Here is a 24,081-nt window from a genome sequence, read left to right on the forward strand (position 1 = left end):
ATGGAAAACTAATTTTTAAAATATTTTCTTTTATTTATGTATTTTAGAGACAAGGACTCAGTCTGTCACCCAGGCTGGAGTACGGTAGAATGATCATAGCTCACTTGAATTCCTGAGCTCAAGTGATCCTCCTGCTGCAGCCTTCCAAGTATCTAGGACTACAGGTATGCACCACAAAACTCAGCTAATTAAAGAAATATATATTTTTGGTAGAGATGAGCCTAGGCTGAGGTAGAGACAACAGCCTATATTGTCTAGACCGATCTCAGACTCCTGTCATCAAGTTCACTTTCTGCTTCAGCCTCCCAAAGTGCTAGAATTACAAGCATCAGCCACTGCCTCTGGCACTAATTTTTATATATTTAAGTTTTGCTTTATTGTTCATGTAAATTATTTTTAATGGGAAGCCTGATGAAAATGTTTACAATAATTTCACAATGTTATAAAGAGTAGCAATTTTTTAAATTAAATATTCTGTGTGTCCCTCTTCATCTATGAAGTTTATTCTGTTATTCAAGAACCTATCAATGCATTTTTAAACACTGAAAATCTAATAATGTATTTTAAAAATAATACATTATTTAGAAACCATGGGAAAAGAAGAGGTTGTATGATAATTACTTGCCAGATATGAGTTCACTTATGAGAATTTAAAATATATGCTTATCTGTTTATTCAACATCGTTTAACAAATGTTGCAAATAATGGATAAATTTGGGAAAATGATCCAAGTTTTTTTTTTTTCCATTGCAGGCAAAGAACTAGGAATATGGTTCACTTAGCAAATATAGTTCACTTTTTTCTTTATTTACAACTCAAAAATATTTACTTATCACCATTCTATGCTTGTCATTGTTATAGGCTATGGGAATATAAAGATAAATATCACACACATGAATCCTGTTCTCATGGAGCCTGAAACCCAGAAGAAGAGACAAGCAAGGAAAAAGAAAATCACTTCGATGAGGTAACTGTAATTGTTTTAAAAACCAAGAAGGAAACAAACAAGTTCTAAATAAATAATAACAGGTAGGACCTATTTCTTGGTAAGGAAAAGTGGAAGACCTCACTAATGAGCTGAGCTTTAAGTGGATTAATCCAGAATAATATTTACCCAGGTATAGAGAGAAGGAAAGTCCAACATAGGACCTGGTCTGATTGTAATATTCCATTACCTGTCACGGGCAAGGAGAAGTGGCAGAATATGTGGTTAGGGACAGAACAAAAACTAAATCATGAAGATCTTTGTAGGTCACGTTAGGCATTTAGCAATTATTCCAAGTCCAATGGTAAAGGCCGAGTGGTTTTAAGGTGGTGTTATTATTATTAATAACAGTAACAGTTGTTTATTGAGAGCTTACTGTGTGTCAACCCTGGAAGATGGCAGTGGTGGCCATGGAGACCCAGCCTGGCATTCCCCTCTGCCCCTGTTCTCTCTCTATCCCTAGAACCTAGCACCCAGCAGCCAAGTCAGGAAGGCTGGCTGGGCTCTCCTGGAGGCCACCAAAATGAGTGTGTCACTGGGCAGAGATTGAAGAGGACAGTTAGATCCTCCTGCAGCCACACCTCAGACCTGTGAATCTACCAACTCAGAAGGTCTCCAGCTGAGGGCAAGTGGGGACACTCCATGACACTGACCTGGATCAACCACCATAGGTCTGAAAGGTGGGCAGGCATTTGGGTCCTCTCATTATCAAAGTAGCTCTGCAATATCCTTCTTTTTGCCTCTTGATCCACAAAATCTGAACTATTTTTTAGTTGGCTCTTTACTTTCTTACATTTTCTGTAATGCTAGTCAATATGTAACCTTAGTATCCCCATCCCACAGAGGCAGAACTGCAGCTCAGCAAGGCTACCAGACCCCAGAACCTGAGGCATGATTTGGGGGGCTATCACAGAGGTCCAGGAAATAAATAAGGGGCGCTGAGATGAAGGAGAAAAAAAGCTTGGGAGTATACTTTTAACACTAACTTGTCAAGGTTTACTTTTAAATCTCAGGTGAGAGTGAGTTAAGGATAGGCAAACTGATTTTGAAGTTTCTTCCTTTAACAAGAATGGTAGTACAATTATAAGATGAGAGTAAATTGGAGATGAAATAAGGATAAGGGGGAAAGAGTGGATATTGAGGAAGTGTCCTGCTAAATTGGAGATGTCTGGAAGAATCCCAAGAGGATCTGTAAGTAGGAAGCTGGACAAAAGGTTCTAGAACTTCCAGTAACTAACTGAGCATTCACCTTAGATGTGGAAGGGAAGTGGCCTATTATTTTTGGCTTTGATTTTTGTTTTGTTTTTGCTCTTTTTATTTTTGACAAGGAAAACAATAAGACGGAACTGAAAAGCAAATCCTAGTTAACCCCAGGACCAGCCCAGCAGAAAAGCAGAAGAGAGAAAACTGAGAGCTACTGAATGTTCACTTCATTAATTGAAAGTACAGTTTATTTGATAATTGCATACTTTGCTATTAAATTATAGAACTTAAAGTGGCTTAGTATTTATTTCAAAATTCAGGTTGTCATTTTGTGGTATGTTACTACGTGAAGTTGCCTAGTCCATTGACTAGGTTAGACTATTTCTACAACTTTGGATTCCTAAAATATTCTGCAAGAGAAGACAGTTGAAAAAAAAAGTATCATTAATAAGTTAAATTAATGTAAAACAAAATTTGTTCCCAGCAACTTCAACACCAGACCATTATCCCTTCACTTTATCAAATTCATTGGCTGTACAAGCTTGACTTACTTACACTGGATGAATAAATGGGGGATCTTTTCATAGGATTCTTTAAATTATTATCACACTTTCCTTCTTCCACTTATGTCTTTCAAGAGGTCCGAAGGATACAAATGAGCCAATCATTTTTACTCCAAATTAGACAACTCATAATTTTCTGAATACATGCTGATTGTCATCTAAAGATCAATTGAGAACAATGTTAACAAATTAGAAGCTGATAAACTGGGTAAACTACATTTATTTCAAAATTTCCCCTTTTCCTCTTTAAAAACTTTGAAGCAGTTAGAGATTTTAATTTCATTTAAAAATCTGCATCTCTAGGCTGGGAGTGGTGGCTCACACTTGTAATCCCAGCACTTTGAGAGGCCAAGGCAGGCAGATCATCCAAGGTCGGGAGTTCAAGACCAACCTGGCCAACATGGGGAAATCCTGTCTCTACTAAAAATACAGAAATTAGCTAGGCATGATGTTGGGTGTGGGGTGGTGCCTGTAGTCCCAGCTATTCGGGAGGCTGAGGCAAGAGAATTGCTTGAACTCAGAAGGTGGAGGTTGCAGTGAGCTGAGATCAAGCCACTGCACTCTAGCCTGGGCAACAGAGCAGGACTCTGTCTCAAAAAAAAAAAAAAAATCTCCATCTCTAAACTAAAAGATACCAAAACCTTCGTACTCTAGTTTATTCCAAAGAGTGGCCCTGGGATTTTAGTGTGATAGATGTCAAAGAAGTTTTGGAAAGCAGAATTAGAATCTCACTGCTGAAATCATGGGAAATCAAGTAGAAGCCTGTCAGAAACAAAACAGCAATTATTGAATAAGCAAGAAAGCAAAGTTAGTACTGTACACATTTTTAAATGTCAAGAAGGACCAACAGTAATGTTAATGGGGCCAGGCAGAAGGTTTCCACTCTTTCCCCTTCTTAAACCATTGATATAATTCTCTGATGCCATGAAAGGGCCATGATCATAGGGTGAGCTTGGGAGAGGGGAAACAATAAAGAATGTAGTGAGGGATTTACATTCTATTAATTAGAACTGTCAACATTGCCTCTGTGGCCTTGAGAAAGAAGTTTCCTCTGTCTTCTGGCATCACTGCAGAGTTTATAAACTAAACCCAAAAGAGATTTGAAGTCCATGCTTTGGCAAGTGTTGTCCTGTTTCCAATTCCTGTTTGAATAAGGACTGCTCTCATACCAAGGAAAAATATTTGTCATGTGTGGGAGCAATTTTCGTATAGCTAAAATCTTATCAAATCAGAATCATAAAATAAATTATTAAACCAATGTCTTATAAATAAAGAATGTAAAGGGCAAAAAGGGACAGAAGAAAGAAATATAAAATACAAAAACTCCCCCAAACCCAAAACCTTAAACCAAATTACTTTTTCTGTCATATGCCTATAGAAATGTAAGAGTTCTCCAAATCAAGATGACAAGAGATTTTCAGGGGTGTCCAATCTTTTGGCTTGCCTGGGCGCCATTGGAAGAAGAAGAATTATCTTGGGCCATGCATAAAATACACTAACACTAACGATAGCTGATGAGCTGAAAACAAACAAACAAAAATCACAAAAAAATCCCATAATGTTTTAAGAAAGTATATGAATTTGTGTTGGGCCACATTCAAAGCCATCCTGGGCCACATGCAGCCTGTGGGCCACAGGTTGGACAAGCTTGGATTAGAGCAACCCAATCGTATTGGAATAGTAATGTTTCCTATCTTGATAACATGTAAGACTGCCTTACTATTGGGGAGTCAAGCCAAAGGACTTATAAGCTAATACTCAATGGGGTATTGGAGGCTATATAGAATTACCTCACCTTAGAAAACTCCACCAAAATGCTGTCAGGTAAATTCTGTATATTTCAAGGACTTGCTGCTTCGTAGTTTAAACAGAATTTCCATTATCATCATCATCATTATTATCAGTAGGCATGTATTTTATTTAAAAGTTCATTTTAATCTATATATTCTAATACAATTTATGTCCAGCTCTAATTATTGCTATACTTGAAAATATTAAATATATATAATATGTAGTATTACATTACTTAAACAACAGTTTGTATTTCCATACTATAGTGAGCGTCTTGAGTTCCCTCTTTGATTAATATTAGTGATGTTTTAAAGCACATAATCCTTTGTCGAATATTATTTGAATAATAGTGCTCTAAGCAGATAAAGATATATTAAATTCCTATTGGGTTCAAAGCTGTAATATACCTTGTGGACTCTTTAGGATAATTAATAAGTAATTATTTGACTTAATTTACTAAAATGTGAATTAAATATATATATATGTTTATTATTAACAAGCACAAATAAATTTGAATATATTTTGCTTAAACATGGATAAACTACAGTTATTTTAGTGTTTCATTTCTTAAATGTCTATGGCGTTAAAATGTTGCTCTGTGAAGTTTTTAATCTATGGTAAACAGTGAGTAAATATTGTGGCATTGCATATACAGAAAAAATTCAAATGCATTAAACAAGCTGGTATGCTATGAACCTATTTAAGGTCTTAGAAAAGTGAAAACTTATTTTTGTGCTGCTCAATAGTACATTAACAAATTAACACCTAGAGAAGTATAGCATCAAAGAGATAAAGGACACAAGCTAGAAATAAGCTTTACCCAACAGAAAGAAGTTTGATCAACTGCTTTGAGGAATAAAGCAGCTTAATGAGCTTATGAAGCTCATTAAGTCAATGAGGTCAGAGCCCAAATAAATGAGATGAGAAAGAGGAAATTTAAGAAAAAAATATTAAGAGTGAAAAGACCACAACTGAACTCATAAAAATGTTAGTAACGTCAAAGGACAGAGGGTTAGTAACATAGGAACAAGGTTTGAGATAACTATGGGGGATCACATTTTTTTTTTTTTGAAAAGAAGGAAAAGTGAGATAGAGATGTATTAAGAAAGAAAGATGATTAATCTTCTTGAGGAATAAACTTCAATAACTAAAAATAACAAAAAATCACTAACACAACAATAAAACTAAGATTTACCAGAAAAAAAGAAGATACTATTTGTGTTCATAGAGCACTTTGAGTTTTAGGTAACATGCAGGTGCCCTTTAAATCTTCAAAAATATGGAAAGAATACTTCAGATAATGTAGCAGAGGGCAAGTCACTTACAAAGTTGGAGGTTTTAGATTGGCATTAGCCTTCTCTGCAGTAACATTCAATGCTCAGATTACAAAATTCAAAGAAAAAAGTAGAAACCAAAGATGCAATTGTTCTCAGATAAGAAACCATTGTAAACTATAAAATTCCAATTCTTGGAGCAAGTGTTATTGAGAATTACTTGTATCCAGTTAAGAAGTTAATTAGCACATACACTTTCCAAAGTAGAGAAATCGTAATCACAAAAACAGGTCCATTCAAATATAGAACAAATATTTTTATATTTAGTGTGTAACAGATGAATTATAAAGTAACAAACTTTAACAGATTAAAGTAGTGGTCTATATTTCAAGTATATGTATTAGAATGGAAGAGAGAGAGCCAATGGCCTATCTTTTATTGAAAATATTCACTAAAAATTGTTTAAGAAAATATGTAGTTAAAAAATATGTGTTCCACCTGTTAATGTCTTCCATAATATCTTTGCATAATCTTAGAGTTTTTGAAGATATATATTGTATAAAATACAGTTTTTCAAACTTTGAATGTTTTCAGCTATACCTTAATTTCATGTTTTCTGATATTTCATGTAAAACATAATACTACTGTATATTTTAATTAGATTATATGCAGAATGCAATCCATTTTTATAAAAGTATGTGTGCTTTTTTACTCATGATGCTCAGATAACTATCTGGAATCATTTTTACCTAAAAATAATTATGTATGTAGTTGAAAAATGATATGTGTGATCCTTTATTAATTTTTTCTGTACTTATTAGCATTGGATAAAATTTTCAGTAATAGTTTTGACATTTTGCAAAAATTGTAAGTGTAGTTGTTATTTTATAATATGAATTATATGGTAGTAATACTATTATTATGTTAAAAATTTGTAACTTAAAAAGAGAAAAAAATTTCCATCCACTCCAGTGAGTATGTCCAGATTTGGAGAGCATAAATTATGGATTTATATATGATGATAGTTTACAACAGCAACTGTAATTTAATAAAATAAATGAACAATTTGCAAACAGAATATAGTGTTACCAGATTAAAGCATGTAGTTAAAAATGAGATAATTTAGCTTAACAGTGTTGAAGAGTGTCAACAATACTGTAAGCACTAATACCTGTGTGAACTAATGCCTATGCATGCATATGAATACAAATTATACACACAAACACCTTGAAAGGTGTAATATTTTCTGCTAAATATATTTGAAATATTAAACTTCAATTTTAGATTATCATGTAAAACTTGCCAATGCTGTTCATCTCTTCTCATTTATCAGTTCATAATAGGATTTTGTTGTTGTTGCTGTTGTTTGTTTTGAGACAAAGTCTCTCTCTATTGCCCAGGCTGGAGTGCAGTGTCATGATTTTGGCTCATCGCAACCTCTGCCTTCCAGGTTCAGAGATACTCCTGCCTCACTCAGCCTCCCGAGTAGCTGAGACTGCAGGTGTGCTCCCATGCCCAGATAATTTTTGTATTTTTGCAGAGACAGGGATTAGCCACATTGGCCAGGCTGGTTTTGAACTCCTGATCTCAGGTGATCTACCCGCCTCGACTTCCCAAAGTGCCGGAATTACAGGAATGAGCCACTGCACCTGGCCCATAATAGTGTTAAAAAATTGAATTTTTGGCTGGGTACCGTGGCTCATGCCTGTAATCCCAGCACTTTGGGAAACAGAGGCAGGTGGATCACTTGAGTTCCGGACGTCAAGAACAGCCCAGCCAACATGGCGAAACCCCGTCTCTACTACAAAATACAAAAATTAGACAGACGTGATAGTGGGTGCCTGTAATCCCAGCTACTCAGAAGGCAGAGGCAGGGAGAATTACTTGAACCCGGGAGGCAGAAGTTGCAGTGAGCCAAGATCACGCCACTGCACTCCAGCTTCGGTGAGAAAGCGAGACTCTGTCTTGGAACAACAACAAGAGCAACAACAACAAAAATGAATTTTTATACCACTGATGTTTAGAATAGTGGTCAGTCAATCAGTACTCCCCTGCCCCCCGCCCCTGCCAAATATTTTACACGACTTGGGCACAAGGAAAAGCCAAGAGTTAGAAAGACAAAGGCCTGGTAAATACAAGAGAACACTGAACTATTTCATCTACTACACAATTAAAGTATTTTGTATTTTTTGTTGGCACATAATAATTGTATACATTTACAGGGTACATGTGATATTTTGATACATGAATAGAATGTGTAATGAACAAATTAGGGTATTTAGGCTATCTATTGCCTCAAATATTTACCATTTTTTGTGTGTGTTGGAAACATTTCAAACTTTCTTTTCTAGCTATTTTAAAATATAAAATAAATTTTTGTTAACTATAGTCACGTTACAGTGCTACTGAACACTAGAACTTATACTTTCTATGTACCTGCCTGTTTGTACCCATTAACAAGTTTCTCTTCATCCCTGCACCCTATCACTACCCTTCCCACCTTCTGGTAACCATCACTCTACTCTCTATGTCCATGAAATCAAATTCTTTAGCTCTCACATGAGTGAGAACAGGTGACACTTGTCCTTCTGGGCCTGGCTCATTTCATTTAACATAATGACTTCCAGTCCCACCCATGTTGCAAATGTAAAATTTCACTGCTTTTTATGGCTTAATAATCATTCTTTATACATATGTACTGCATTTTATTTATCCATTCATCTGTTGACAGACATTTTGTTATTCCGTATTTTGGATATTGTAAATAGTGCTGTAAAAAACATAAGAGTGCAGATATCCCTTTTATATATGAATTTCCTTTGCTTTGAATAAATACCCAGTAGTGAATTCCCGGATCATATGGTAGTTTCGTTTTTACGTTTTTGAGAAACCTTTATACCGTTCTCCATAACGGTTGTACTAATTCACATTCTCACCAACAGTGTGTAAGAGTTCCCTTTTCTTCACAACCGTGCCAGCTTTTATCGTTTGTCTTTTTGGTAATTGCCGTTCTAACTAGAGTGATATCCTGGTTTGATTTACATTTCCCTGATGATTAGTGTTCTGGGCAATTTTAAAAGAGACTTGATGGGGCTGGGCACGGTGGCTCACACCCGTAATCCCAGCGCTTTGGGAGGCTGAGGCGGGTGGATCACTTGAGGTCAGGAGTTTGAGACCAGTCTGGCCAACATGGTGAAACACCACCTCTACTAAAAATACAAAATTTAGCTGAGTGTGGTGGTGGGTGCCTTTAATCCCAGCTACTCAGGAGGCTGAGGCAGGAAATCACTTGAACCTGGGAGGTGAAGTTTGCAGTGAGCCAACATCGTGCCACTGCACTCCAGCCTGGGTGACAGAGTGAGACTCCCTCTCAAAAAAAAAAAAAAAGTATATATACATACACACACATACACACACACACACACACACTTGTTGTCCCTTTGTATGTCTTCTTTTGAGAAATGTCTGTCTAGATCTTTTTCCTAGTTTATATTTGGATTATTTGGTTTTCTTTGTGCTGAGTTGTTTGGGTTTCTTACATATTCCGGATATTAGTCCCTTGTCAGATGAATAATTTGCAAACATTTTCTCCCATTCTACAGGTTGTCTCTTTACCCTATTGATTATTTCTTTTCCTGTGCAGAAGGTTTTTTGAGTTTAACATAGTTTCGTTTATCTATTTTTTTCTTGTTACCTGTGCTTTTGTACTTTTAATTTTTTTATTGTATTTGTAATTATGCACATGTTCTGCAACTATAACTTCTAAAAACACTACTGAAAGTATATCCTAGGGGGAATGGTAGGGAGAGGCTGAAGCTGACAATACAGATTTACCCACCTACATTAGGCTCACAAGACAACCACAAACTCTCAGAATGTCAATGACCATAGTCCACTCTTCATAATAACATGAAATGAGAATGAGACTTGGAAATTTTTTCAAGGCTAGCAACACATTTAATTATAGAATTCACATCTCTGTAAAGGTGGTTCGTCTTTATGAACAAAAGTTAATCCTACAAATAAGACCCAAGAGGTTTTCTCTTTATGCATATGTGAATACAGATTGGAACAAAAATAATTTCCACAACTTTAAGCAGAAAATAAGTCCAGATTGATAAAATTGCTCATAAAAATATAAATAAGAAAAATAAGGCTCTGAAATAAACCGAAACTTGAAAAAGCAAAAAATAAAAAATAAAAATAAATACAAACATTGCATATAAGAGCAGAGAAAATCCTGGTTTGGGTAAAAAAACTGATGAGTCATGCAATTATAAATCAACAGACCCTTTCTTCTTGTACTTCTCATTTTTGGATTTTTTACTTTCATTATAACAAAAAATGTTCTATTCTATTCAATTTGCTCATTTTGGCCCTTCACATGCCACATTATAAGTATACCGCAGTTGTATCTATCTTTCTGTCTGCCTGTGTATGTATCTATGTATCTACATTTATGTAAATATGTCTATAGATATTTTTTGTTTCTAATATTTTTTTAAATCTGTTCATTTTCACTTCATTTTCTTAGTGTTCATAAGCCAATATCCTATGCTTCTAATGTTTCTAGCCCTATTTCCTTTTTCATCATTTACAGTGTGATAACTTAAGTTTTCCTTGTAATTTCTTCTTAAATTCTGCCAGTTCACAGTCCTCTCCTCCTGATGCTTGACAGTTTTTCTTCGAGCTTTTGTATATCTCATTTCAGCTCTCAGCTACCCTGTTTTTTTGTTTGTTTAGAACGTTTCTTTAATCTACTATTTTTGTTTTCTATTTATTTCTTCTTATGTTCTTCTAGTTTTTCTGTGTGCTGTTCAAGTTAATTTTTAACTCTAATTCATCGTTTAATGATATGAGTTCTTTTCTGACCAGCTATTGCAGAAAACTTGGGATGTGTAGAGAAGGCAGTGTTCAAGGTGAAAATGCTCGTATGTTTGAACGATTTATTTTACCTCTTTATTTTCTTCAACTCAAGAGTTTTCCAATTGTAGAGATGCTCTCAAGTTAGAAACTTCCTAAATAATAGACTTGCAGGAATTTGTGTATTTCCTCATTCAGCTGCATTACCCCTTCTTCTCTGTTGCATCGACAAAGAGTCCATGACCTGTCATCACCAGCCCTTATGTCATCGCTCTTGAGTTAAAGACAGTTTTTTGTTTGTTTATTTGTTTTCCCTCTCAGTTTATGCCACTTGCTTTGGAGAATTGTTCTCTTCTGCTTGGCCCAAGATTTCTTCCAGAAATCATCCTCTTTAGTCATCTTTCTGAAATCTTACTGGTTACCAAAGACATTCTGTAGCTTTTCCTCGTGTGTAGTGGTATAGAATCTCCTGCTCTTGTTGGAAGCTTAAGTTTTTGTTTCCTTTTTCTGGTTACCATTGCATTATATGTTTGACATAAGATATAAAAGAGGCATCTCTCTGGTCCCATTTATAAAATAAAACCCTTTTAATGTTTATCTGAAGGCTCACAGCTACAACATTAATGCAAATCTAACTGCATTGACTTGCCTCAAAATATGTCACCAGAACTAGCATATGTCCCAGTACAATTTTATGTTGTATTCAAGTTTTTATGCATTATAGGCACATTTTGTATTATCACATGTCCTTGGTGTAGTTAACAGAAGGTCATATTTATTTGAATTTTATTGACATTGATGCACCATTTGTAAACTGTAAAATTTAGAGGCTTCTAGGTTTGGTGCATCTTAAACTTCATGCAAGTCTGAAGGTTGCATGAATACCTGCTTTGCTGCTGAATAAATTTTGGGGAAGGTAAGCCATCCCAATTTCTTGATGCTTACGAGACTATGTAATCTCATAGTCATACCCCTCAGAGAAGTGCTCTGAGGAATTCATTGTGATAAAAATATGAATTGACCATGTAATATACATATTCACCATAGTTTCATTTGAGACTCTCATAAAAGCTATACATGTTCCATCCACAGGCTAAATTACATGTATAAATCATTTATACAACAAAGTGTTTTATGTCTGAATTCATAAGATTTCTAAGTGCCTAGAATACTAATCATAGGAAAGGGATTCTTATATCTTAGATTTTGATGTCTTACATGAAATCATATATACAGGCTTAAAATGCACATCTACCCTAGAACTTAAAGTATAATAAAAAAGAAGTATAATTATTAATTACCATGGAATATAACAATAGACATTAATTACATTCTGGTTCAATGGGTGAGATTAAGTGGGATCTGCCTTATTTACCTACATGCACGGCTTTCAACTTTATAGGTTAAACAGACTTGCCTTATTTTTAATAAGGTGGAATAATTTTAGGTCTCAGAAAATGTCATTTTGAAAGTTACCATAAAATGGCACAGTTCCTAAGCAACTGATATTTCTAGCAAAATATCTGTGTTAAAGTCATTAGTAAATATCACATATCAAAAAATGTGTCTAGAAAATACAACCTTTAAGAAATAATTAAGTTCTAGAAAATAAGAAGTTTAGAAATATAGTGATGTTCAAGCATTTAAAATTAAAAGTAAATTTATCCTCTTCTAATTCCATCTGTTCTTTTATTTTCTTAATATTTACCCTGATGTCACTATATCATGGAGTGTTAATTGTCTCATTATTACAATGGAATCGGTATCATTCACTCTTGTCTTTATACTGCTCACAAGTAACAAAGACTATTATATCTTAATGTATTATACAGAATTTGAGTTTGAGAGCGAATAATAAATTTATCTATGATAGCCCTAGGCTAAACATTAAATTTTTGTTACCATCCAGACAGTTCATCTTTTTCACCTAAGCAGGAATAGGATTGAGACACTATTTTATTTCCTCTCAAAGCCCAAAATAAATCAAAACTAGTAAATAAGTAACTAACTGATTAAATAAATAAAACAGTAAATACCATGTTTCTTGTTTCTAAGGAGGATTGAGCTCCACAGGTCATAATCTAAAGCACAAAACCATTCTGTCTCCAACAGTGCATCCTCTTGTTCTGAGTGAATGTATTTGCATATGGATGTGTTTTTATGTGAGCATAAAGGGGCTTCACCTAGAGCCTATACCTCTGAAATTATGGTTTTGATTATTACCAGTATTATTAATGCCTTATTTTGAAATAATTTTACACTTAATTAAAAGCTTCAAAATAGTACTAAGTATCCCCATCTACTCTTCACACACAATCACTAAACGTAACTGTTTTCCACATTTGCTTTTTAAATAGTGTATCTTTTTCTTAAACGTTGAAATATTCCAGAGTAAATATTCCAGAGTAAATAACAGACATGAGGTCTCATTATCTTTACATGTGTCAATACTAATAGCCTAACAATACGGAAATTCTCTTACATCAATAAAATGTAATTCTAAAAGTCAGGAAATTCATATTAATATAGTATTCTGTTTTTTACATATAGTCAAATGTCATTGTTTAGTAATTTATTTGATAGCAAAAGAAAAAAAATTCGCGTATAGAATTCTATTCATGAACACATGTTGTATTCAGTTGTCATTTGTTTTTAACTTAATCTGGAAAGACCTTTCAGTCTTCCTTTGTACTTCATAACCTTGGTATTTTCTACGAGTTCAGGCCAATAAGAAGTTGATCAAGGAATGAATGGGCGGTATGTGAAATGAAAACAGGAGTTGGCCTGAAGTACTCCCATTAGCCAAACTGAGGGCTATTTGAACATCAAGCAAATAATAATAACAGTGATAGATTATAACCTATAAATAAAAATAAGAATCCAGGAGTTCATACTGATGTAAATAAAATGAATAAATAAATGTCATAGAACGGAAAGTTTCTTTTTATAATATAATTTCTGCCTAAAAATGCAGAAGCAATGATGAAAATAGGACATCACAATTTGACAACTACAATAGTTATAATACATGCTTGCAAAAGTCATCAATGCCTGCTAACAGCATCAAGAATGTGATTAAAAATAAGATATTTACATAGTCCCAAATTATTTCCTGCAGATCTTTATTGGTGCAAAAGAATAAAACAACAATTTTGTAGTGGAAAAGCTTAACAGACACCACCTTAACCAGGAGATAAACACTATCACCAACAATGAGATGTCAAATGTTTTAAAATAATGCACTGACAAGGATGCAGCGGCAGTTTCATGATATTCTGGATAGACATATATAACAAAAATTTAATAATGAAAAAATGTAAGACAGAGCCGTATTAAGGAACATTCTTCAAAATAACTAGTGTACACTCTGCAAAATAGTCTTATTTTTAAAAAAATCATTGGTTTTGTTTGTTTTGCCCTTTTTCCATGGTGGAACACGTCTTTATTCCTGGTTCTTCACTGTTATTTTTCCCTTCTCATTATATGTGTTATACAGAATTGCTACACATAGCATAATGCACTCTAGATGTCACTACGTGAAACTGCACAATAGACCCCAATTTCAGCTCAGTTCAAAAGGTGTTTACTGTGTGAACACCTAAGTTACAGAGAATTTATCTTTCCCTTATCCATATAATAAAAACTCTCTCTTTGGCCTATCCATTACATTCTGCCTTATAATATTATGACAATAATGATTCATCTCCCTTACTAGATTCCTCCTGCTCCAGCCATGTGAAGTGTCAGCTCTGCTTCCCCTTCACCTTCCGCCACAATTGTAAAGTCCCCTGAGGTCTCCCAAGAAGTCAAGCAGAGGCCAACATCATGCTTCCTGTACAGCCTGTGGAAGTGTGAGTCAAACCACTTTTCTAAGGGATTCATCCGTGGCTCACTCACCTTTGTATTCCTAGTGTGCATAGAGGGTAAATAAATTGAATTTTAAATCAGTGCCATAGTTTTAAGTCTTGGCACTTTCTCTTTTGTTGTGTACTAAAGCAGGCCATGGGTCTTCTCATCATTTTTAGGGTCAGTTCATGTTTCCATATTCTCCCAACTGCACTGAAAAGATTTACCTGCAGATCTAATTATTTCATCCCCGTAGTTGTAAACTAAGTTTTCTAAGGGAAATTTATGTGTATTTGTCTTACCATTGATCATAAAGGCAGATATGCAAATATAGGTCAAAAAGGCATTCAAAGTTGGCGTCCCTGGAAGAGCTCAAAGTAATTCTTACAATAAATAATGTGTTAACATGTAATATTTTAAAACTGAATGCAAAAGCAAACTGTTTTTAAAAAGATAAAGAGCCTCACCTTTTACAAAGTTCCCCTAGAACATGCATGAGATTGCAATCTCTTTAGGCTTTCTTCACTTAAAGTAAGTGAAACATTTTTTTATTATGTTATTTTTCACTCTATTAACCAGTGATCAGATCAATTATGTACCCAACCATTTTTTTTTTTTTCTGTTTGCAGGAAGAAGAAATTGATTCACTATTCTGTCTGGTTTGAAAAAAAGTCTAAAATAAATTTATATTTGGGAGTTTATTTTATTGTGCTTTTTTCACTAAGAAAATGCATAATTAGGAGGAAAATGTGTTAACATAGATTCGCATGTAATTGTCTATATGAAAGACTGATAATTAAACCCAATACTGGTTACAGCTCACCTCTTCCAAAACCAAGTCCCTAATAGAAAAGAGGCACTTTCTTAGGTACTGGTTTTATACTTTAAGATAATAAACCTAGGTTCTAATTATTTCAGTGCCACTGAGTGGTCTATAATGGGCATTAAAACTCATTATCTGCATTCACATGTTTTGTTGGTTGAAATTATCTTCCCTTATCCTCCCTACGGGTGTAAGTAATCAAATGAAGCATCTAGAAGTTCAAAATTATTCTGATTTTTAAAATCAAAATTAAACAATTAGAATAAAACAAGTAGTATTTTACAGATTAGTAAGTATGGTTGTGCAGGGGTTGCATAAAATTAGAAAAATAATATAATAATATTTATTGATGAATTGAATTGTGTATGACATGGCTAACACAGTATCCATACAAATAATTTTCAACCTTGTATGTTCTATTGAATTCAAATGGATCAGCAAGCTACAACTTGTAGGTTAAACATAGCCAAAAGTCCAAATCCAGCCAAGAGGCCTCTTTTGACCAGAGCCTTGTGATACGGTTTTAATCTGTGTCGCCACCAAATCTCACGTTGGGTTGTAGAACTCAACCTAGCCTGGTGGGAGGTGACTGGATCACTGGGCCAGATTTCTCATGAATGGTTTAGCACTACCCCCTTGCTGTTGTTCTCCTGATAGTGTGTTAGTTCCTGTGAGAGCTGGTCCTTTAAAAGCCTGCGGCACCTCCCCCGGGGCTCTGTCTGCCTCCTGCTCCACTCCTGTGAAGTGTCGGCTCGGCTTCCCCTTCACCTTCAGCCATGTTTATAAGTTTCCTGAGGCCTCTCCCGACGTCAAGCAGTGGCCAACTTCACACTTCCTGTACAGCCTGTGGAAAAGTGAGCCAAACCTCTTTTCTTTATAAATTATCCAGTGTCAGATATTTCTTTATAGTCATGTGAGAACAAACTAAAGCATCTTGTTTTTATAAATCGGGTTTTAGGATAACAGTCACATCCATTCTTTTTGTAATGTCTATGGCTGCTTTCATGCTACAATGACAGAATGGAGGATTTGTCATATGCACCAACTGGCCTGCAAAACCTAAAACATTTACCATATGACCTTTAACAGAAAAAGTTTTCTGATTCCTGTATTAAAAGGAAATTTTCTGGCAAAATAGTTTCTGATGTCTGTAAATAGGTTACAGGTATTTGTTGATGGTAAGAAAAGCTTGATGTAGATGCCCACTTGGCTTACACTTTTATAATAATAAGAAAGGACCTCTCTATTGCAACTTAGAAACCAATGTTAAAGAACTCCCATTTGATAGTGTAACTCATTCTCAAACTGAGTTAAGCAAATAAAACACTGTCACATGGGTATTGTTATTATATATTTAGAAGTAAATAAAATATTGCCAAATGGGTAATATATATTATATATTTTCTAAAGGCTTGAGCTTTGCAAGCAGCTCCTTTACCTTATTTTTGCATTATGGACAATGCGATTGTTTAACTCACCATAAAAATTTTAGTACATTATTATTTCTTTCTACGCTTTTTAAAAACTAGATTCAGCTATATAACTTTTCAGTCACTGATGTGCACACTTATTTAGCAAAATCAACTGTCCTTTCTGTCGTGAATGAAGAGCGATATTCCGTTTAGGATATCACAAAGTAGGATTCCTGAAGAAATAACTTAAATATAAGGCCACTACTGAGGTAAGCCCTTGTACATTTGTGCTGGGGTTAGACCAATATCTTTTTCATTCGTGGTCATTAATTTTCATACTAAGGATTAAAGCTAATTTTTCTCTTTATATCTATAATGAAATATCTACATATGAAAAGCAGAATTTATTTTTCCCCTTTTAGGGATAAAATACTTTTTGCTCATTGACTTTATGTTCAGTATTGTAGTTGAAACGTTAGAAATTTTCTTGAATTTTCTAATTCGCTTTAAAATATAAATGTAACCTTTTTAAAAAATTTCATTTATATGCTATTTAAAGTCTTCTTGAATACTCCTGTGGAATTGCATTTGAGGAATTGCTAATTAAACCCAATGGTTTCTCTAACCATCCATAACACTGAAGCTGGAATGTGTAAGTGACTTCACTTCTCTTTGTAAGACTCCTCTTTTTTTCTTGAGTTGCTTCTACTAGTTACATGATATTTGTAAAAATGGTACCTAAAATAATAATTCAATTTTATTGTAAATATTTCTGGGAGTTTCCAAAACAATTGAGCTTGCGCTCATTAGGTTGTAGAAAGGAAGCAGAATACAAAATTTAAGATTACTTTTTTTAAATCAAAATCTGGCTAGTTCAGATTACACAGGCATTTAATGACATCTCTTTTTTCCAGGTTAGTGCATATTTAAACAGGATTACAAGGACTGTCAATGTATTTGAACTGCATAACTAGTGCAATGTGTGTGGCCTCCAAACTTATTCAGCTAATTTAATGAAATGGGCAAAATTAATACTACTCGACTAATTAGACATTGAGCACATATTAGTCAGCTTTTTCTGAATCAACTTGTTTCTTGTTATTATTCAAGTTAAGTTACAGAATGTAAATTTAGTATCTATTTTATGTGTTACTGGTTATATGTGTAAGAATAGCCACATCTTCTAAGTAGAAAAATTTGACTCAAAATTAAATCACAGGAGATTCTATCTCAGCCTCCTTTGATAAAAGGCCTTCAGGTATACATGTAAATCTAAGTTTTAAATAACACTTTTTGGAATTTATAATTTTATTTTAGTTTTAAATTATTGCTTTGGTTTAGCTCTGGGATTTTTCTTCCTTAGAGGCATAATTAATGAAAAGTTGTTATTTCTCAGAAAGTAAAAAATAAATATAATTTTGCATACAAATGAGAAAATATGAAGTCAACAAGTTTAATAGAAACAATAGTTTTAAATTACATTCGGGCATCTTTACGTATAGAACCTTCTAGAGAAGAGGCAAGAATTAATCATTGTTTAAAGGTACACAAGATTATTCAAATAATTTAACAGTAGAAAGTAGTTTTTATTGTAATAATTATTTTGTTCATGACTTCAAAACATTCCTTTCAATTACTTCTCAGAGCTAATGTCAATATATTTTTATCAACACTTTAAAAAAATTCCAACAACGTGGACTTTCTAGTCTTATTTTATGCCCACCTCTTTTTTTTTTTCATTATGATTAACATTGCGTCTTACAAACTGCTTAAAGTGGAGGTTACCAGACTTGATTTTTTCCTTCTTCCTGAATTGCATCACCTTTCCCTTTTGCAAACCTTGGAACATGGAAATCACATGGAACATTAGAAAACATTCAAAACTGGAGAGAGGGAGAAATGAATTTGTGCCAATGCAAAAACACGATAAACTTCATTTTTCCATGGGTGCATCAATTTGGTAAACACACATATCGTGATGATGGGGTAGTGTATTAGTCAGGGTTCTCAAGATATATGTATGTATGTTCTATTAGTTTTGTCCCTCTAGAGAACATATATATATATATATATATATATATATGAACTCCCCATATATATGTATAAAATATATGAGAACTATATATATATATATAAGTACTCTCATATATGTATGAACTCTCTTATATATATATGTGTGTATATATATATGTAGGAGTTTATTATTAACTTACCTTTCACAGGTTCCACAAATAGGCTGTCTACAAGCTGAGGAGCAAGGAGAGTCATTCCGAGTCTCAAAACTGAAGAACTTTGAGTCCAGTGATCGAGGGTGGGAAGGATCCAGTACCAGAGTCCAGTGATCGAGGGCAGGAGGCATCCAGTACTGGAGAAAGATGTAGGCTGGGAGGACAGGCCAGTTTCTCCTTTCCATGTTTTTCTGCCTGCTTTATATTCGCTGGCAGCTGATTCGATTGTGCCCAGCAGATTAAGGGTGGATCTGCCTTTCCCAGCCCACTGACTTAAATGTTTATCTCTTTAGGTAACACGCTCACAGACACACCTGGGATCAATACTTCGTATCATTTAATCCAATCAAGTTGACTCTTAGTATTAACTATCACAGGTAGTTAATTTTATATGTCAACACAGCAGGCCTATGATTCCCAGTTGTTTGGTCAAATGCTAATCTAGATGCTGCTGTGAGGTATTTCTCAGATGTGATTAACATTTGCAACAAATTAACTGTAAAGAAAAGAGATCATTCTCCATAAGGCAGGTGGGCCTCATTTGATCACTTGAAGGCCTTAGGAGCAGAAACTGAAGGTTCCCAGGGACCAAAGAATTCTGCCTTAAAAAGGTAACATGGAAATCTTGCCTGAGTTTGTAGCCTGCCAGCCTGCCCCATGATTTTGGATTCAAGACGGTGACTTCAACTCTTATCAGTGTTTCCAGCTGGCTGGTCAGACCTACAGATTTCACACTTGCCAGACTCCACAATCCCTTGAGCCAACTCCTTAAAATCTCTCTCTCTCCGTTTCATACACAAATATCCCAACTCCTTTTCCCAACTTTGTTTGTCCAACCAATTTCCAATGAAAGGGTTTATATGTAATATTGTTAAGTACAATCAAAGTTTTTTTTTGGCATATTTGCAAGTTAGAGTTAGGAAAATAATTTAGAAAGACGTTGGATAAGTGATGGAAAATAGGTCATACTCATGGATAATTGATTAAGGAGAAACACCAGAGAGGATAATAAAAATTTAACATTAAAAGTTTTTAAATATCTTAAAATGAAAGTCTCTGATGAATATTGGCAGTAGTCTTACTCAGTGTTCTAAAATGATTGTCCAGTGACAGGGAAGTAGAGCTTTCTGGGGGAAATCCAAGATTAGGGCTTGGGTAGAGTTGGCATGTGGTGAAGAACTACTTCTTGGTTCACACATACGTTTTCTCATCCTGTCCTCACATGGCAGAGGGGATAAAAGATGTCTCTGGGGGCTCCTTTATAAGGGCACGTATCTCATTCATGAGAGGCCCACCCTCAGGACCTAACGACCTCCCAAAGTCCCAAACTCCTAATACCATCACACTGAGTATTAGGTTTCATCGTATCAATTTCGGGGAACATAAACATTTTGTCTCTAGCATCCATGTAATTAAAAGCTCTTAGAAGTTCTCAATAATGCTTTAAAGAGATCCTGCAACAAATTCTTTGGAGAGCACAAGTGTAGTGTGATTTCCTAATTAATGTATGAAACTTAATTATAGTGCAGCCTTTGAGTGTGTATATTTAATAAGAGAGAATAACTAATACATAGGTGATACTATTTAATTTGGAGAACAGCTTTCATTAGATGTATGTTTTTATATTCTGTATAAATCTTCCAACCTGTGAGATTACCAAATTTGTCCTATGTTTGTCTATTGAACCCCAAATAAAGGATCTGATTATTTGTTTGCCTTAGAGATTTTCATCTATGTAATGGTTACTTTTATGTAACGTTATCTTTTCTTAGGGAAGCTAAACACGTTTTCTTCAGCTCTTACTTAAATGTTGGTCAAACTATTTGGATTAGAGAAATTGACAGAGTTGAAACTATTATAATTATTTGAAACTGTTCAGATTATGGTGGCGGTATCAGGTCTGTTGAATTTTACCAGTCCTATACAAAATTATACTCTTATTATTCTCTTACATGGTACCACAGCTTTTAATAACTCCCAGATTTATACACAGTTTATAGAAAAATTAGAGAATTTAAAGCAATTAGTCAAGGGAGTGTAAATAATACAGAAGAGAGAATAAATTTAAAATCTGGTGTTTTGGAATTGAAAAAAAATTGTTTTAAATTTTTAGTAAAGGTTTTTAAGAGATAAACCAGCATTTAATATTAAATCCAGCAGGCAACTGCAAAAATTTAAACAGGTACACAAAAAGAAAATATAACAAGCTGCATATTTCTTTTCTTTTCTTTTTTTTTTTTTGAGTCGGGGTCTTGCTCTGTAGCCCAGGCTGGAGTGCAGTGGTGCGAACTGGGCTCACTGCAAGCTCCGCCTCCCGGGTTCATGCCATTCTCCTGCCTCAACAAGCTGCACATTTCGATCATTTAGTTTCAAGAGTTTAAACTTTTTTCATCTTAACTCTTACTTTTTATGCCACCAGATCATACCACCAGATTAATTTGAAGTAAATTCTGTATGTTATGTGTATATATATATATATATATATATACTGCAATTTCTCTCCTACAATTTTTATATTGTGATTTAATTTACCCTAAAAATTGCCTATTTAAATAGTACAATTGAGGGATTTTTATTTTATTCAAAAAGATTGTGCAATCATCTGTGCTATTACCTGATTCCACTGTATTTTTATCACCCCCCCCAAATAAATGCCATACTCATCATGGCAAATGCTATGCCTATCTACTTTCTTTCTCTATAAATTACCCAATCTCGGCATTTAATATAACTAGTATCATTTCTGAGTCTGGTTTCTTTTACTTAGCGCAGTGCTTTTATGCTTTATAGTTTTGTATTTATGAATATTTCATTATTTTATGGTCAAATCATATTTCATTGTATAAATGTATTCCATTTTGTTTAGTCAGTTCATCAGTTGATGGACATCTGTGCTTTGACAGCGTTTTGGCTATTATGACAAATGTTGCTATGGAATGCAGGTACAATTTTTTGAATAGACTTATGTTTTCAATTCTCTGAAATGTGTACCTAGGGTTGCATTGCTGGGTCATAGAATAACTCAACTTTCTAATGAACTTTCCAGAATGTCTGAAGCACTTTAAATTTCCATCATCAATGAGTAAGCGCTCCAATTTCTTCACATCTTTGCTAATACGTTTCATTTCTCATGTTTGTAATTAGATCCATGCTGTTGGGTGGGACGTGGTGAATAATTGTAGTCCTGATTGGCACGTTGTACGTCTTCTTTAGACAAATGTGCACTCAAATCATTTTAATTGGGTTAATGTCTTTAGAATTCAGTATATATTCTGGCTATTACTCTCTTGTCAGATATATAATTCGCAATATTTTGTCCCATTTTGTGGCCTCTCTTTTCTTTTTCGTGATAGTATAATTAAACTGTTTTTAATTTTAATTAAGTACAATTTATTAATTTTTCTTTTGCTACTAATATTTTTTGCTGTCATATTAAAGAAGTACTTATTTTACTTAATATCACAAATATTTACTCATCTGTTTTCTTCTAGAGGTTTATCATTTAACCTCTCACATTTTGATATTTGATTAATTTTGAGATATTTGTGAATATGCATAGTGTGAAGAAGGGGTGTAATGATTCTTTTGTATGTGGATATTCAGTTTTACTAGCACTATTTGTGGAATTCATTTATTTCCTCATCAAATAGTCTTAAAAACCTTCTTAATATATGAATTAGTCATAAATGTACAGGTTTATTTATGGATTCCCAACTCTATTCCATTTGATCTATATGACTTTCCTATGCTTATAACACACTGCTTGTATTACTATATGACTTTCCTACACTTTATGCCACAATGTTTTTATTACTATAGCTTCATAGTAAATTTGGTAGTAAGGAAAAGTGAATTATCCAACTCTAAATTTTAATTATGACTGTTTTGGTCTTCTGGATTCTTTAAATTTCCATGTGAGTTTTGGATCAGTTTATAAATATCTTTGAAAAACCACTAGAATATTGATAGAGATTGCACTGAGTTTGTAGATCATTAGCAGAAATATTAGTTATCCAAAGACATGAGATGTCTTTTCATTAATATCTTTAAATAATGTTTTGTAAAATTCAGGGTACAAGTCTGACTCTCTTTTGTTAAACTTACTCCTAAATATTTGTAATTTTGCTATTATAAATGAAATTATTTTATCATTTTCAGTTTCGGATGTTCAGTCTTAGTGTGCAGACATACAATTGATTTTATATATTGACTTGTACCCTGCAAACTTGCCGAAGTTGTTTATTAGCTCTAATAGGTGTTTTGGATTCCTTGGGATTTTTCTACACATAAGATCATGTCATGTGGAAAGACAGATAGTTTTCATTCTTTCTAATCTGAATGCATTTTACTTTACTTTCTTGTCAAATTGTCCTAGATAGCACCAAATGTACAATGGTGAATAAAAGTGGTGAGAGTGAATATCTGCATCTTGTTTCAGTCATTAGTGAGAAAACATTCAGTCTTTTACCAATTAACGTTAACCCATTTATGCCTGAGGTGGCAAATTTTGTATTTTTGCAATCAGAACTTGGTGATCACCTTGAGCAGTAGGATATAAATAACTCCTACATGCTTAGCATTCCAATAATGGAACACTAGGCATAAATAGGGAAAGCAATATATTAGTAGGGAGCTTTTTATAACTGTCCTTTGTTTACAGGAAATTTCTTCTATTTCTAATTTGTCGAGTTTTTTTTTACCATGAAAATGCATTATATTTTGTAAAATAAAATTTTCTGCATTTATTAAAATAATAATGCCCTTTGTTCTAACAATATGGTATATTACATTGAATGTCATATTCTGAGTCAACTTTATATTCCTCATATCTGAGAATTTCATGGACCTGGTGTATAAATCTTTTAATGTACTGTTGGATTTATTTTGCTAATATTTCACTGAGGATATTTTGTATCTTCATAACTGATATTGGCTTTCATTTTTTTGAGATATTTTTGTCTGGCTTTAATGTCAGAGTAATAGAAGCCTCATAGAATAAGCTTAGAAGTATTCTCTACTATTCTGTTTTTGGAAGAGTTTCTTAAGAATTGATGTTAAATATTCATGGTGTATAATCTTTTCAGTAAGCTGTT

The sequence above is a fragment of the Nomascus leucogenys genome, chromosome 6 (genome assembly GCF_006542625.1).
Source record: "Nomascus leucogenys isolate Asia chromosome 6, Asia_NLE_v1, whole genome shotgun sequence".
In the NCBI taxonomy this organism is placed as follows: domain Eukaryota; kingdom Metazoa; phylum Chordata; class Mammalia; order Primates; family Hylobatidae; genus Nomascus; species Nomascus leucogenys.